The sequence below is a fragment of the Cnephaeus nilssonii genome, assembly GCF_951640355.1.
Source record: "Cnephaeus nilssonii genome assembly, chromosome: 15".
Classification (NCBI taxonomy): Eukaryota; Metazoa; Chordata; class Mammalia; order Chiroptera; family Vespertilionidae; genus Cnephaeus; species Cnephaeus nilssonii.
Window position 1 is genome coordinate 69,647,880 of NC_137086.1, and position 14,685 is coordinate 69,662,564.

The following is a 14,685-nucleotide window of genomic DNA, read 5'->3' on the forward strand; positions in this document are numbered from 1 at the left end:
AAATAGGAAGAGTAAAATATGCAGTAGCGGCTGTCATTCACTTCCTCTATTATTCTGTTTGGTATGCCTTTTTCCCAGTCTGGGCGGTATTTCAATTCAGCTTCTTTCCACTGCTCCTCAGTGTTGTAAGCCAGTCCGGATTTTTAAGCTGGCCGTGTCTTAATTTCTCGTATTTATTTTTGATTACACCAGAGACAATTAGCATTTCAGCCCCTGGGTGGCAGTGTTTCTGAATTGACTTCTGGGCCTCTCTAGCTTTTTTTTTTTTCCCCTCTATGGCACTCACTACTGGTTTGTGGAGGTGTGCGCCTCAGAACTGCCTCTCCGATGGTCACACCCAGCTCTGCTCCCCAGGTTCTGGAAAAACAACTTCCCCCTGCAGTCCCAGAGGGTATTCCCCAACTGGGTTTTCCTATGTATTGGGCTTAGTAATCAGAGTCGGAAAGAGCCCAAGTGTGCTGACAGTGGGTTTGCGCGCAAGACTAAGGAGCCTGCACTCCTTTGAAAATTCTTAGTCTGACCCTCCTTGTCAGATTAAAATGAGTTGCTTTTAAGAGATCACTTCTGTTAGCAGCTCAGAGGACCCCCTTCCACATTCACGGGTCAAGGCAGCTCCAACTGCCGCAGATTTTTCTAGGCACAGACCTCCCGGGTCCTGCCGGTCCTGCGGCTCGCGCGCTTCCCTCTCCCACCGCGGGGACGAGAAACCACACCTTATTTCAGGCGAAATCTGACCTTTCCGTGGTGTAGTGAAGAGTTCCTTTGAATCCGAATGTTTGCGCCGATAGGGGACCGGTGTTCTGGTGCTCACAGCTGTTCAGTGTTTGCAGTTGTCACGGAAAGTCAGGTTTCCAATAAAATCCTCCTTTCCTTGCAAGATGGCGAGGACCCCAGTGAGCCCGCAGCTCCGGGAAGGGACCCAGCCCCTGTGGGTGCTGCACGGTCAGGGGAACCCTGTCCAGCACTCCCCCGCCTTCTCCTGGAGTTTAGCTGTCCCTTGGCTTGCCAACATACACTCCCCCTGCGAACCATTGCCGCTCCTACTCTCCGCCCCAGGACCAGACTTCAAACACGACTCTATTCAGCCGCCATTTTGAGCAGAATCTCCTCATTCGTTTCTTGAAAGCATAGAGTAAGAGTTGCAATCTTTCTACAGCAATTATAGAGGGTATCATAACAAGGAATTTATAATAATGTCTGGCTACATAATACCTTTGTTTTCTATTTGACCTACATTTCTTATTTTTAAATATAGTTAACTCTCTACATTATAAGCTCCTTTGTAAGTATTTAATGAACTTTACATTTTCTGAACATGTGCTGAGTATCTCCCTGGGAGGGCGGGGAAATAGAGAGGTGAGCAAGGCACACCCCTGCTTTATCTTACGGGGTGTAGCACCCACGGTGGGAACTTGGGAGGCAGAGGGAAACACTTCAGAGAGGCCAGGCAGGGCTGGTCTCAGGGAAACTCTGAGCTCTTCTCTCCGTCATTCCTTTTCCTAACCCTGCACACAATTCCCCAGGCACCTGGGCGCTCTGGGCCCCAGTGTCTACCACTGAAGAGGGGAGGATGGGGAAGAGCTCTGAGCGCTTTCTCAGCTCCAGTGGCTGATGATCAAGCTGCACACACACACAGATGTCAGAGAACCGCATACCAGCACTCAGCCGTGTCCTCACCGCACGGAGCGGAACGGTGCTGCCTGCCCACACAAGGCCGTGTGGGTACAATGAATCCAGCCAAACCTGTTGAGTGTCTCCCATATGGTTGTGCTGAAAATTCCTGTGAATAAAACACACAGAGAGAAGTATTTCTAGTTCAGTTAAATTTGCCTACAATAAAATGTAGATCCTAAGCTATATGAGTTTGACAATTACACACACCTATGTAGTTATCACCCAAAACAAGATAGAAATGTTTTCATCACCTTACAAACTCTCCTCCTGCCTCTGAGACAAGCACTGTTCTGATTCCTATCTTCATGGATTAGATTTATCAGGTCTTGATATTCATATCAATAAAGTCAGACGACATTGTGGCTCCTGACTTCCGCACATGAATGTCATGTTCTTGAGGCTCACCCATGCTTTGCTTGTGTGCGTGGTTTGTTCCTTTGGATTGCTGAGTCGGTTTCCATTGCATGGCTGCACAGCAGTTTCCCAACCATTTCCCTGCTGATGGACACGCGGGCTTTTTCCATTTACCGTATAGCTATTATGAATATGGCTACTCTGAACATTCTTGTGGACACATTTTTTTGGTTCAATTCCTCGGAGAAGTCATCCTATCTAATAAAAGAGTAATATGCAAATTAACCATCACTCCGCTACACCCACTAGCCATGCCAACCAGCCAATCAGGAGTGAGTATGAAAATTAACCCAACCAAGATGGCTGCAGCCACAGAGCAAGCAGGAGGCTTGGGTTTCCCTGGCAATGGAGGAAGCCAAGCTTTCCGCACACCCTGGCGGGCTCAGGCCTCCATTCAAGGCTATAAAGTTTCAATTATGGAAGATAAGTAAATCCCAACAAAAATGGCCGCAGCTACAGAGCTGGAGAGAGCAGGAGGCTTGAGTTGCCCCCAAGGCACAGGCATGTAGGCATCAAGATCACTTGCGGTAGGGTCTCTTCTGGAATATGTGCTTGGGTGGGAGTTGTTCAATTTTGGCTGAATACACTGCTTGAAGATAATGCATGTAAATCGTTGCTCTGATTTCTGATAGGCCACTCTAACTAATGTTTAGCTGGGAAGCCATCTAGCACGTTGTATATACTCAACCTTTTAAATTGGCCAACTCATACTTCTTAGTGTTCAACGATATGATTGGCTTATGACTACAATTATTTGTTATTAGAATTGTGTTATAATAGGACAAAAAATCTTCATTTTATTGAGTAAAATAATAAGACTACAGGAATGAAAGGACTATTCATAAAACACATGCTTTCAAAAGTTTTGAAAGATTTAAAAAGTAAATTAAAATTTAAAATGCTTTAAAAGCTCCCAATAAAAAAAAATGAATAAATTGAATACCTACAAATAACTAAACTGTGAACTAGGTATGAGACTAGGAGGAATCTCACCATTAATTAACTATCATCAGAATAAAAAGCAATAAACAAAACCTGGTGTTTGTGGATGGGTCAAGGCTCACCGGCAGCTGGAGGACACCCAAATTTGCATGTGAAAGCTGACTTCCTAAAATCTAACAAAACACATGTCTTTGATAGTACTTTTAGAAAGGTATAAAAAATCACAGGCAGAAGGCCCCTTAGCCTATACAATACCGTTTTGGTTCTCTGGGGGGTTGCAGGTGAGACTATTTAAGGGTCTTGGGAAAGAATGTAATAGGAATGTCAGACATAGATTGCTATGAGACAATTTGAAACTCCTTAAAATTGCCCAATCTATATTAATAATAACCTATGTGGTCGTCACGCCCTCACGCATCATGCCCTAACATCATCACAAGATGACTGTCACAAGATGGCTGCATGAACAGCAGCGGCGGGGCCCAGTGGAGGAGGCATGTCACAGCGGGGGGGGGGGGGTCAGTTGTGGGTGATCAGGCCAACAGGGGAGGGCAGTTGGGGGCAATCAGGTCGGCAGGGGAGCAGTTAGGCATCAATCAGGCTGGCAGTGGAGCGGTTAGGGCAATCACGCAGGCAGGTAGGGGAGTGGTTAGGAGCCAGTGGTCCTAGATTGTGAGAGGGATATCCCAGATTGGAGAGGCTGCAGGCCGGGATGAGGGGCACCCCCATGCACAAATTTTGTGCATCAGGCCTCTACCTATCAAACAAAAGAGTAATATGCAAATTGACCGTACCCACACTATACCCACAAGCCACACCCACCAGCCAATCAGGAGCGAGTATGCAAATTAAACCAACCAAGATGGCTGCAGCCATGGAGAGAGCAAGAAGCTTGGGTTTCCCCAGCAATGGAGGAAGCCAAGCTTTCTGCCTGCCCTGGCCTGCCTTGGCCTCTGCTAAAGGCTACAAAGTTTCAATTATAGAAGATAAATAAATCCCAACAAAAATGTCTGTGGCCATGAAGCAAGCAGGAGGCTTGGCTCTGCTCAAGGCTACAAAGTTTCAATTATAGAAGATAAATAAATCCCAGATACCAGGGCCTTCACTTGGGTCGCTGGGGTTGTGGCTGGCCTGAAAACCACCACAGGCCCTCGCCCAGGCCGCCCCACGCCCCAAGGGACCACCCACCCTGATCCGGGACACCCTTCAGGGCAAACCAGCTGGCCCCCACCCGTGCACCAGGCCTCTATCCTATCTAATAAAAGAGTAATATGCAGATTGACCATCACTCCAACACACAAGATGGCTGCCCCCATGTGGTCAAATATCCTGCCCCCATGTGGACACAAGATGGCCACCACAAGATGGCCAGCAGGGGAGGGCAGTTGGGAGGAACCAGACTTGAAAGGGAGGGCAGTTGGGGGTGATCAAGCCTGCAGGGGAGGGCAGTTAGGGGTGACCAGGCTGGCAGAGGAGGGAAGTTGGAGGCGACCGGGCCTGCAGGGGAGAGCAGTTGGGGGGGATCAGGCCTGCAGGGGAGGGCGGTTAGTGGTGACCAGGCCTGCAGGGGAGGGCAGTTAGGGGCAAACAGGCTGGCAGGGAGCAGTTAGGCATCAATCAGGCTGGCAGGAGAGTGGTTAGGGCGTGATCAGGCTGGCAGGCAGAAGCAGTTATGGGCAATCAAGAAGGCAGGCAGGCGAGCAGTTGGGACCCAGCAGTCCTGGATTGTGAGAGGAATGTCCGACTGCCCGTTTAGGCCTGATCCTATGGGCTGTCAGACATCCCTCGAGGGGTCCCAGATTGGAGAGGGTGCAGGCTGGGCTGAGGGATCCCCCCCGTGCATGAATTTCATGCACCGGGCCTCTAGTAGGTATATATTTAACATTAAAAAAAACCTGAACAATTGTTTTGCAGACTAATTGTATGGTTTTCTATCCCCTGCAGTTACATTGGAGACTTCTGTGGCTCCCCCTCCTCACTAATTGTATGGTTTTCTATCCCCTGCAGTTACATTGGAGACTTCTGTGGCTCCCCCTCCTCGGGATTAGCATTGTCAGGTTTCCTTTGTCTTATTAGGTGGGTGCTAATGAATCTCACGGTGTAATTTGCAGTTCTCTGATGAGGTATGATGCTGAGCCGTTTCCATGCTCCTGTTGGTCATTCATATATCATTTTGTGAAGGTGAATATTTTTTAAATTTATTTTTATTATCGAAAGTATTACTGATGTCCTCCTCTTATTCCCCATTGATCCCCTCCACCCCGCACCCGCCCCTGCCAGGCCTTCACCACACTATTGTCAGTGTCCATGGGCCATGAATATATACATACTAGGGGCTCAGTGCACAAATTCGTGTACCTTGAAAGGAACTGTGGACTGTGAGGCTGCAATGCACATAGGGGCAAGTCTCAGCCCATCCTCCACGCCCTCGCCCGGCCCCTCCCAGCACAGCCCCCAGTCCCCTGTCTGCTGGCAGCCCCGCTCTTGCTGCCACCGTTCCCATGCACTGATGGTGCTGGCCCTGCTCTCATCCACTGACCGCGGAGCGATTGGGGCCAGCGCCAGCAGCAGGTGCGAGCAGGGCCGGTGCTGTCAGTTGGTGTGAGCGGCGGCTGCTGCCCTGATTGCCCCTCAGGAGTAGGGGAAGGTGGAGAAACCCTCAGGGGCAATCACTGCTGGCAGCCACCACTCGCACCCGCTGATGGCACCAAGCAATCGGGGCCAGTGCCGGGCGCCAGCAGCAGGTGCAAGTGCCAGGCAGGACCATAGCATGTGGGAGCAAAGAATTTTCAGTAACCACCAGAGGCTCACCCCGATAACAGCGACTGGCACCCCACTGCGGCTGATGCCTGCCATGTTCCATGCACACCCCCTGGTGGTCAGCACATGTCATAGCGACCGGTTGTTTAGTTGTTTGGTTGTTCGGCCGTTCGGTCTATTTGCATACTAGCCTTTTATTATATAGGTTAAGTCCCAGGTTAATCTCTCCCCACCACCACCACCCCCATTTCCTCTGAGATTCATCAGTCTGTTCTATGCTTCTATGTCTCTGGATCTATTTTGTTCAACAGTTTATTTTGTTCATTAGATTCAGCTTATGAATGAGATCATGTGATACTTCTCTTACTGCTTATTTTGCTTACCATAATCATCTCCAGGTCCCTCCATGCTACCTCAAAGGGTAAGAAATCCCTCTTTTTTACTGCTGCATAATATTCCATGGTGTAAATGTACCACAGCTTTTTATCCACTCATCTACTGACGGGAACTTGGGCTGTTTCCACATCTTAGCTATTGTAAATTGTGCTGCTATGAACATAGGGGTGCATATGTTCTTTCTGATTGGTGTTCCCAGTTTCTTGGGATATATTCCTAGAAGTGGGATCACTGGGTCAAATGGCAGTTCCATTTTTAAAATTTTGAGGAAAACATATTGTTTTCCATAGTGGTTACACCAGTCTGCATTCCCACCAGCAGTGTACTAGGGTTCCCTTTTCTCCACATCCTCGCCAACACTTGTCATTGGTAGCCATTCTTACAGGTGTGAGGTGATACCTCAATGTCATTTTAATTTGCCTCTCTTTGATGATTAGTGACTTTGAACATTTTTTGATATGTTACTTGGCCATCTGTATGTCCACTTTGGAGAAATGTCTATTTAGGTCCTTTGCCCAATTTTTAATTAGATTGTTTGTCTTCCTTTTGTTAAATTGTATGAATTCCTTATATATTTTGGAAATTAACCCCTTATGAGATGTATCACTGCCAAATATGTTCTCCCATGCAGTGGGCTCTCTTCATTTTGTTGGTGGGTTTTTTGTTTTGTTTTGTTTTGTTTTTCTGTGCAGATGCCTTTTATTTTTATATAACCCCATTAATTTCTCTTTAGGTTCCCTTGTCCTAGGAGAAGTATGGTCAAACATTGCTACAAGAGATGTCTGAGATTTTGCTGCCTATGCTTTCTTCCAAAATTTTTATAGTTTCATGGCTTACATTTAAATCTTTTATTCATTTTGAGTTTATTCTTGTGTATGGTGTAAGTTGGTGGTCTAGTTTCATTTTTTTGCATGTATCTGTCTAATTTTCCCAACACCATTTATTGAAGAGATTGGGTTTACTCCCTTGTATGCTCTTGCCTCCTTTGTCAAATATTAATTGAGTTTAATGGTTTGGGTCAATTTCTGGGTTCTCTGTTCTGCTCCATTGTCTATTTGTCTGTTCTTGTGCCAGTACCAGGCTGTTTTGATTACAGTGGCTTTGTAGTATAACTGCAATCTGGTATTGTGATCCCTCCAACTTTGTTCTTCCTTCCCAACATAGCTGCAGCTATTCAGGGTCTTTTTTGGTTCCATAAAAATTTTTGGAATGTTTTTTTCTAGGTCTGTGAAATATACCATTGGCATTTAAATAGGGATTGCATCAAATCTGTAGATTGCTTTGTGTAGTATGGACATTTTAATGATGTTGATTTTACCAATCCAACAACACGGTTTATTCTTCCATTTATTTATATCTTCCTCTATCTCTTTTTTCAACATCCTATAGTTTTCTGAGTACAGGTCTTTTACCTCTTGGGTTAAGTTTTTCCTAAGTATCTTAATTTTGTTGTTGCAATGGTAAATGGGATTATTTTTATTTTAGTTTCTCTTTCTTGGAGCACATTATTGGTGCATAAAAATGCCATCGAGCTCTAGCTGGTTTTGCTCAGTGGATAGAGCATTGGCCTTCGGACTGGAGGGTCCTGGGTTTGATTCCAGTCAAGGGCACATGCTCGGGTTGCGGGCTTGATCCCCAGTAAGGGGCGTGCAGGAGGCAGCCGATCAATGATTCTCTCTCATCATTGATGTTTCTATCTCTCTCTCCCTCTCCCTTCCTCTCTGAAATCAATAAAAAATATATTTTAAAAAATGCCATTGATTTCTGGGTGTTAATTTTGTATCCTGCAACATTACTGAGTTCATTTATTGAATCTAATAGTTTTTTAATGAAGTCTTTAGGGTTTTCTACGTACAATATGATGTCATCTGTAAATAATAAAGAGTTTTACTTCCTTCTTTCCAATTTGGATGCCTTTTTTTTTTTCTTGTCTGATTGTTGTAGCTAGGACTTCTAGCACTATGTTGAATAAGAGTGATGAAAGCAGAGATCCCTGTCTTGTTCCTGTTCTTAGGGAAAATGGTAGATTATTATCCACTAACTTAGAGCAACGTTTAGATGGAAAGCTCCATATAATCACACCTCACCCTAACAAAAAACACAAAGATTGTGTTGTTTGTTCTAACAGAAAAATCAAAGGAGGAAAAAGAGAAACAATTTATATTTGCGAAACATGTGAATGTAAACCAGGTCTTCATGTGGGTGAATGTTTCAAAAAATATCACACCATGAAAAATCATAGAGATTAAAATTACTCTCTGAATGTATCAATAATTTGAAATATAAAAAAATCCAAATAAATAAGTTTGTATGAAAAGAAACTCCAGTTTTTTATTCTACTGTCGCACTTTGTAAAATCTGGGGTATTTAAAAAATTAAATCCTGAGTAGAATAAAGGAATCGAGAAAAAAGCAAGCGAGTGCAAAGGGTTAATGTTACCTACTACATATGACAGTGTTGTTTTCGATCTCTTCCTTAAAATCCTCCAGAAGTGTTTTTATCTACTCGGGTGCTCCTGTATTGGGTACATATATGTTTACCACAGTTATATCCTCTTGCTGTATTGATCCCTTAAGTATTATGAAGTGGCCATCATTGTCTCTTGTTATGGCCTTCATTTTGAAGTGTATTTTGTCAGATATGTACTGCTACTTTTTCATTTCCATTTAAATGGGAATTTTTTTTCCCATCCTTCACTTTATTCTGTGTGAGTCTTTTGTTCTGAGGTGGGACTCTTGTAGACAGTATATATGGGTCATGTTTTCTTATCCATTCAGCTACCCTATGCCCTTTGATTGGAGCATTTAAGCTATTAACATTTAAGGTTATTATGCTGCCATCTTGGTTCTCCCTCTCCTATGTATTTTTTTCCATTCTCCTATGTGTTTTTATGAAATATATATATATTTTTGGTTAATCCTCACCTGAGGTTATTCCTTCCATTGCTTCTGAGAAGAAGGGAGGAGGGAGAGGGAGAGGGAGAGAAAGAGAGAGATATGTCAATGTGAGAGAATGAACCCCCAACTCAGGTACACACCCTTGACTGGGAATTGAACCTGAGATCCTTCAGTGTTCAGGCCGTGGCTCTATCCACTGAGCAACACTGGCCAGGGCTATGAAATATTTCTGGTTCCAGCTTTTCTGTTTAGGTCTATAATCCTTGGTGAATTAATATTTGTATATAGAATGAGATAAGGGTCAAGGTTCTTTTTTATTTTCTCTTTCTCTCTCTAGAGAGAGATATCCAGTTGTCCCAACAACATATGTCAAAGACCTTTCTTTCCCCATTGAATTGAAATAGTTCTTTGGTAAAAAATCAAGGGACTACATATGTGTGGATTTATTATCCTAGCCTATTATTTTCCACTTATATGTTCATGCAAAAGAGCATATGAATGGAAATAGGAATCTTCACACTGTAATGATTTCTATTGCTTTATTGTAAAACTTCAAGTCACCTTGTTTTCTTTTCTCAAGATTGCTCTGACTATTCTAGATTGTTTGTGTTTTTACATTAATTTTAGAAATAGCTTCTCAATTTATTTGAAAATTCCTAATGAAACTTGGATTGGGATTGCATGAAATATATGAACTCTATAACCTATTGAGTTTAAAAATGTATAGACTATAAACTCTATAGTTTGTGGAGAATAGATATTGATCAGTGAGTCTTCCAATCCATAAACATGGTACATCCCTTCATTTATTTAGCAGTGTTTTGTAGATTTTATAGTAGATATCTTGTACATTTTTCAAAAGAATTTATACTTTGGTATTTCATTTTTATGCTATTGCAAATCGTATTTCTAACAAATTTTATTTTCAAAATTTCCATTAAGACTGTGTAGAATTACAATTGATTTTTGTGTGTCGACATTGTATTCCATGAGCTTGTTAAACTCATTTATTATTTCCAGTAGATTTTTGTAGACTTCAAAGGATGATCTACATAAAATTATGCCCTCTGTCAAAAAGAGTAGTTTTATTCCTTCCTTTCCCATCTTTAGGCCTCCTATTTTCATTATTTTATTTGATACAAATCGATTGTCCTAGTTGAGAGCTGTCCTTATATTGTTTCTCATCTTAGCAGGAGCAAAGCGTTTCCCTATTAACTATGAAACTGCCTGTAGGTTTCTCACAGATGTTCCCTCCTAGTTGCAGTTTTCCAAGCATTAGTAATCAAGAAAGGGTGTTGACTTTTGTCAGAATCTTTAAATTGTATTTATCAAGTTAATCATATGATTTTTCCTTTTATTATATTTATTATATATAATACTATATTGGCACTATATGTTATATTTACCATATGATGACTTATTATCCTATACAATAAAAGCCTAATATGCTAAGTGTCCGGTCATCCATTCAACCAATCAAAGCATAATATGTTAATGATTTGCTAAGGCCGCTCAACTGCTCGCTATGTGTGCACTGACCACCAGGGGTAGATGCTCCGACCAGTAGGTTAGCTTGCTACTGGGATCCCTCTGATCAGTACTGAGTGAGATGGGCCAGACATGCCCTGGAGCCCTCCCATGGTCCCTCCCCTGCTGGCCAACCTCCTGTGTCCCTCCCCAACACCTACCATGCACCAGTGGGGTCCCTCAGCCTGGCCTATGCCCTCTCAATGCAGGAGCTGCCCCCTGGTGGTCAATGCGCTCCCACAAGAGGGAGTGTGGCTCAGCTGGAAGTGGGGCTCACGGCTGTCAAGCATAGCAGCCATGGTGAGAGGCTCTCCGGCCTCCGCAGCAGCGCTGAGGCTGTCCAGCTGAGGACTTAGGCCCGCTCCCCTAAGCCATAAGTCAGACATCCCCCAAGGACTCCCGAACTGGGAGAGGGCACAGGCCGGGCTGAGGGGACCCCCCTCCAGTGCATGAATTTCATGCACCAGGCCTCTAGTAATTGTATAAAAGAAATGAAAATTAGTCTCATTAAATCCTTTTCCTGTAAGCCAGGGTTTAATTCTTCATTTTTGTTTGTAAGATTCACCCGCAGACCTGTCCGCTAAGCAATTCCTCTCAGTTCCACACAGCGGGCCACTCCCTGGCTTCCCAAGTGCAAGCCCCCCGCCCCCGACTCCCCTACCCACACCCCGCTGGGCTAAGCAGGGAACGTGGGTGCTTGACAGGGACCTCCTCCTGACCTTTGGCTCACCTCAGGACCCTGCCCGAGCCTGCTCCACGCCCCTTCCCTTGGTGCAGACCTCCCCCCACCGCCCCCGGGCTGGGCACAGTGGCTCCCTCATATTTTCCTAGGTGCTCACAGCCCTGCAGCCCTGAGGGTGCGCGGCCACCGCGCAGGTGCCTCCCAGCCCCGCAGCCACCTGGCTCCACCCACCGCCCAGAGTTCCAGAGACCGGCCACCTGCCGCTGCACCCCGCGATCCCGCCTGCACTCAGGCCAGCGCCAGGATCCCAGCAGCGCCTCCGCCCGCTCGTCCCCCCATCCCGCGCCTCCGCCGGCCCCCTCCGCCAGCGGCTTCTCTTTCTCCCAATTCTCTGTCCCTTTTCTCTGTCGGACTCTCCAGTTGCCTCTCCCCTTTCCCCACCTGGGCTCCTCTGCCCCGTCCTCGCTTCGGGAGCTGGGGCTGCCCGCACTCCCGCCTGCCCCTGCCCCTGCCCCTGCCCCTGCCCCTGCCCCCTGCCCTCTGCCCCTGCCCCTGCCCCTGCCCCTGCCCCTGCCCCCTGCCCCCTGCCCCTGCCCCCTGCCCCTGCCCCCTGCCCCTGCCCCTGCCCCTGCCCCTGCCCCTGCCCCTGCCCCTGCCCCTGCCCCTGCCCCCTGCCCCCTGCCCCTGCCCCCTGCCCCTGCCCCTGCCCCTGCCCCCGCCCCTGCCCGCGGAGGGGGAGCGCCGCCCCGCCAGCCTCCGGCTCCTGGGAGGTAAGGACCGCGCCCCGCGGCCGCGCCCCTCCCCAGTGCCCTCCGAGGCGGGCTGGGCAGGTTTTCTGAAAACAAAATCCATTTTAAGAAGGGATCGGGAAAAGGCTCCCTCTGCTGGGACTGCCAGTCCTGACCTTTCTGAGAAGGGGATGCAGCCTGCGGGGGTCTACTCCTGGGGGCCCCTGGGGTGGAAGGGAAAGGTTTGGGAACCAGGAATCAGGGGTGACCCCGGGACCGTGGCCCAGGCCTGGGACCAGCCGCTGCACCTCTGCCGGGGCCGCGCCTGCCTCACCGGCCGGCGGGGGAGGACGGAGCACACCTGGATGTTCCACAGCCGCCGACACAAGTTAAGCGCTGAATAAACGAACACTCTCACCTGCTTTAGCTGTTTTCACTTTTCAGGAAAAAATGGGAATGCTTTAACCTCGAAAACAATACTCTTATATCATATGCGTTATAGTGTACAGCAATCCTATACATTGCATATGAAGATCCGTGTGTGTGTGTGTGTGTGTGTGTGTGTGCGCACACGCACATGGATAGCAAGTGGAGGCGGCGGGGCAGCAGCGGGCAGCGATGGGAGTGTGCGGGACCCGGGCCTGCTCTGCTCCCTCCCGGGAAGGCGGGCGCTGCAGCTCACGGGAACGCCCTGCCAGGTGTCCGTAAGGAAGCTGTTGCAGCGGAAGCAACAATGCGCCCGGTGCTCCGCTGCGGAGGGGCGCCCCAACGCCTGTATTCTGCCTCCATGAACTCAGCCAGTAACTCAGCGGGCAGACATAGAACGGCACTGTGTCAGTTCGTGAAAAGTGCTATAAATAGGAAAACCAAGCGACGGGGGCGGGGGCGGGGGGCGGGAGCGCCCGCGCGGAGCAGGACAGGAGGGCGTGGGTGGCGGGGAGGCCGCAGCCGCTGCGCTGCCAGGAGGACGGGCTGTGAACCCATCACAAGTCAGTCCTGAGTAGCTACTTGGGAAAAATAAGTGAAGTTGACCCCATCTGCATACCAAACAAGAAAAGCATATGTTAGTGGATGAAACAAATTAAATGTAAAGAAAAACTAAGCCATAAAAATAAAGAAAATACCGGTAAGTATGTATTTGACCACCGAGGGGAAGGCATGTTCTAATGGTAAGGTACCGCAATGGAAAAATCACAAAGCAAAGGCCCCACAGGTGTGGCTGCGCAAGTGTAAACTCTTCGGGGTTTTAAAACATCGAAGGAGGAATTCAAAGGTAAACTAAACAACAGGTTGTAGAAAACACTGAACTTCTAAAATTGGACAAAAGGCATGAAAGGACAGTTCATAAGCAGGAAACTAGCTACAAAAGGCATGACTAATATTTCGCTTTCTTTATACCAGTAGAAATGCATATAAAAAACATGAGCTACATTGTACTAATTTGAGTACCTAATTGAAGAATGAGAATGCTCAGTGCTTACTTGGGTGTGGTAGGCAAATAATGAATTATTACCGCAGTTCTGGAATGCTGTATGCATTTAAATGTTTAAAAGGTATTCTTCATACTGCCATGTAGTGACACCAAGAAAGTAAGAACTATAGATAAATAATAATAGCTAACCTCTAAGTGATATTTATTATTCACCAGGTATTTTGGAATAGCAATTTATGTAACCTTCACACCAGCTCTGGGCAGTGGTATTGCTCTTCCCTTTCATGGCTAAATAAAGCAAGGAACCGAGAGGGAAACTTGTTCGGCACCATTTAGCTGACAACGAGTAAAGCGAGAATGTGAATCCCGCCAGTGTGGCTGCACAGGCCATGCTTCAGAAACTGACCCCACTGCCTTCCATGGGAACATGGCTGTGGGCCATTTATCATGAAATACATGCTGAAATTATAACTTGTCCATATGGAAGAATATGGTGTGACAATTAAACGGGGTTGACAAAGATTTCTGCGACACAGGAAAATGCAGGATAAGAAATTATTTAAAGGTCATCTTAGTTATTTGAAAACATATAAAGTACAAGAAAACACACTAAATAAAGTATTAGACATGTTGATATTATTTTCTTCTTTTCAATCTTCATTTTATACATATCCTATAATTGACATCTATTACTTTAGAAATCAGAAACATTTTTTAAAAGAAAGGAAGAAGGAAGAAATTTTAAAATTATGTAAAGGCAAGAAATAATATCAACATCAAACATAGCACTAAAAAAATCTCGAGAATTTCCACATGCAAGAACTTAATCCTTTATCCTCTTACATATATTTTATAACTAAGTTATCTATGATATTTTTCAGAATAACTTTTCTTTTAGAAATTAACTTTTATAATTTAATATCTTAATCTTTTAAATCTGCAATAAGTACATTAGTAATTTTATATATACACATACATAGAGCAGGGCAAATACCAACTAATTTTTATACTGGAATCTTAACATGTTTCATATTGAAACTGAGTTAAGTCATCAGAATGATGAGTTATCTCATAATAGCTTCCTCTCTCAGTAGACCTTGAACATTTAAAAACCGCAGACCAAGCAAACAGCAGCGCTCTTCACCGGCAGTGTCAGCCTTAACCAGAGGAAACAGCCCTTTTCATTCTACCCTAGATAAGAGAATTGATAGTTAACAACAAAACGTGTATGCG

At 45.7% G+C, this 14,685-nt stretch overlaps 1 protein-coding gene across 1 annotated transcript in view; it reads left to right on the top strand.

The window, feature by feature from the left end:
• The first annotated feature begins 11,994 nt into the window (after window positions 1–11,994).
• IL18R1 (interleukin 18 receptor 1) overlaps window positions 11,995–14,685 on the top strand; it is a 42,758-nt gene continuing 40,067 nt past the window's right edge. The window contains exon 1 of the mRNA XM_079791904.1: window positions 11,995–12,062. The gene's annotated coding sequence lies outside the window, so the exon portion shown is untranslated. The remainder of the gene's footprint in view (window positions 12,063–14,685) is intronic.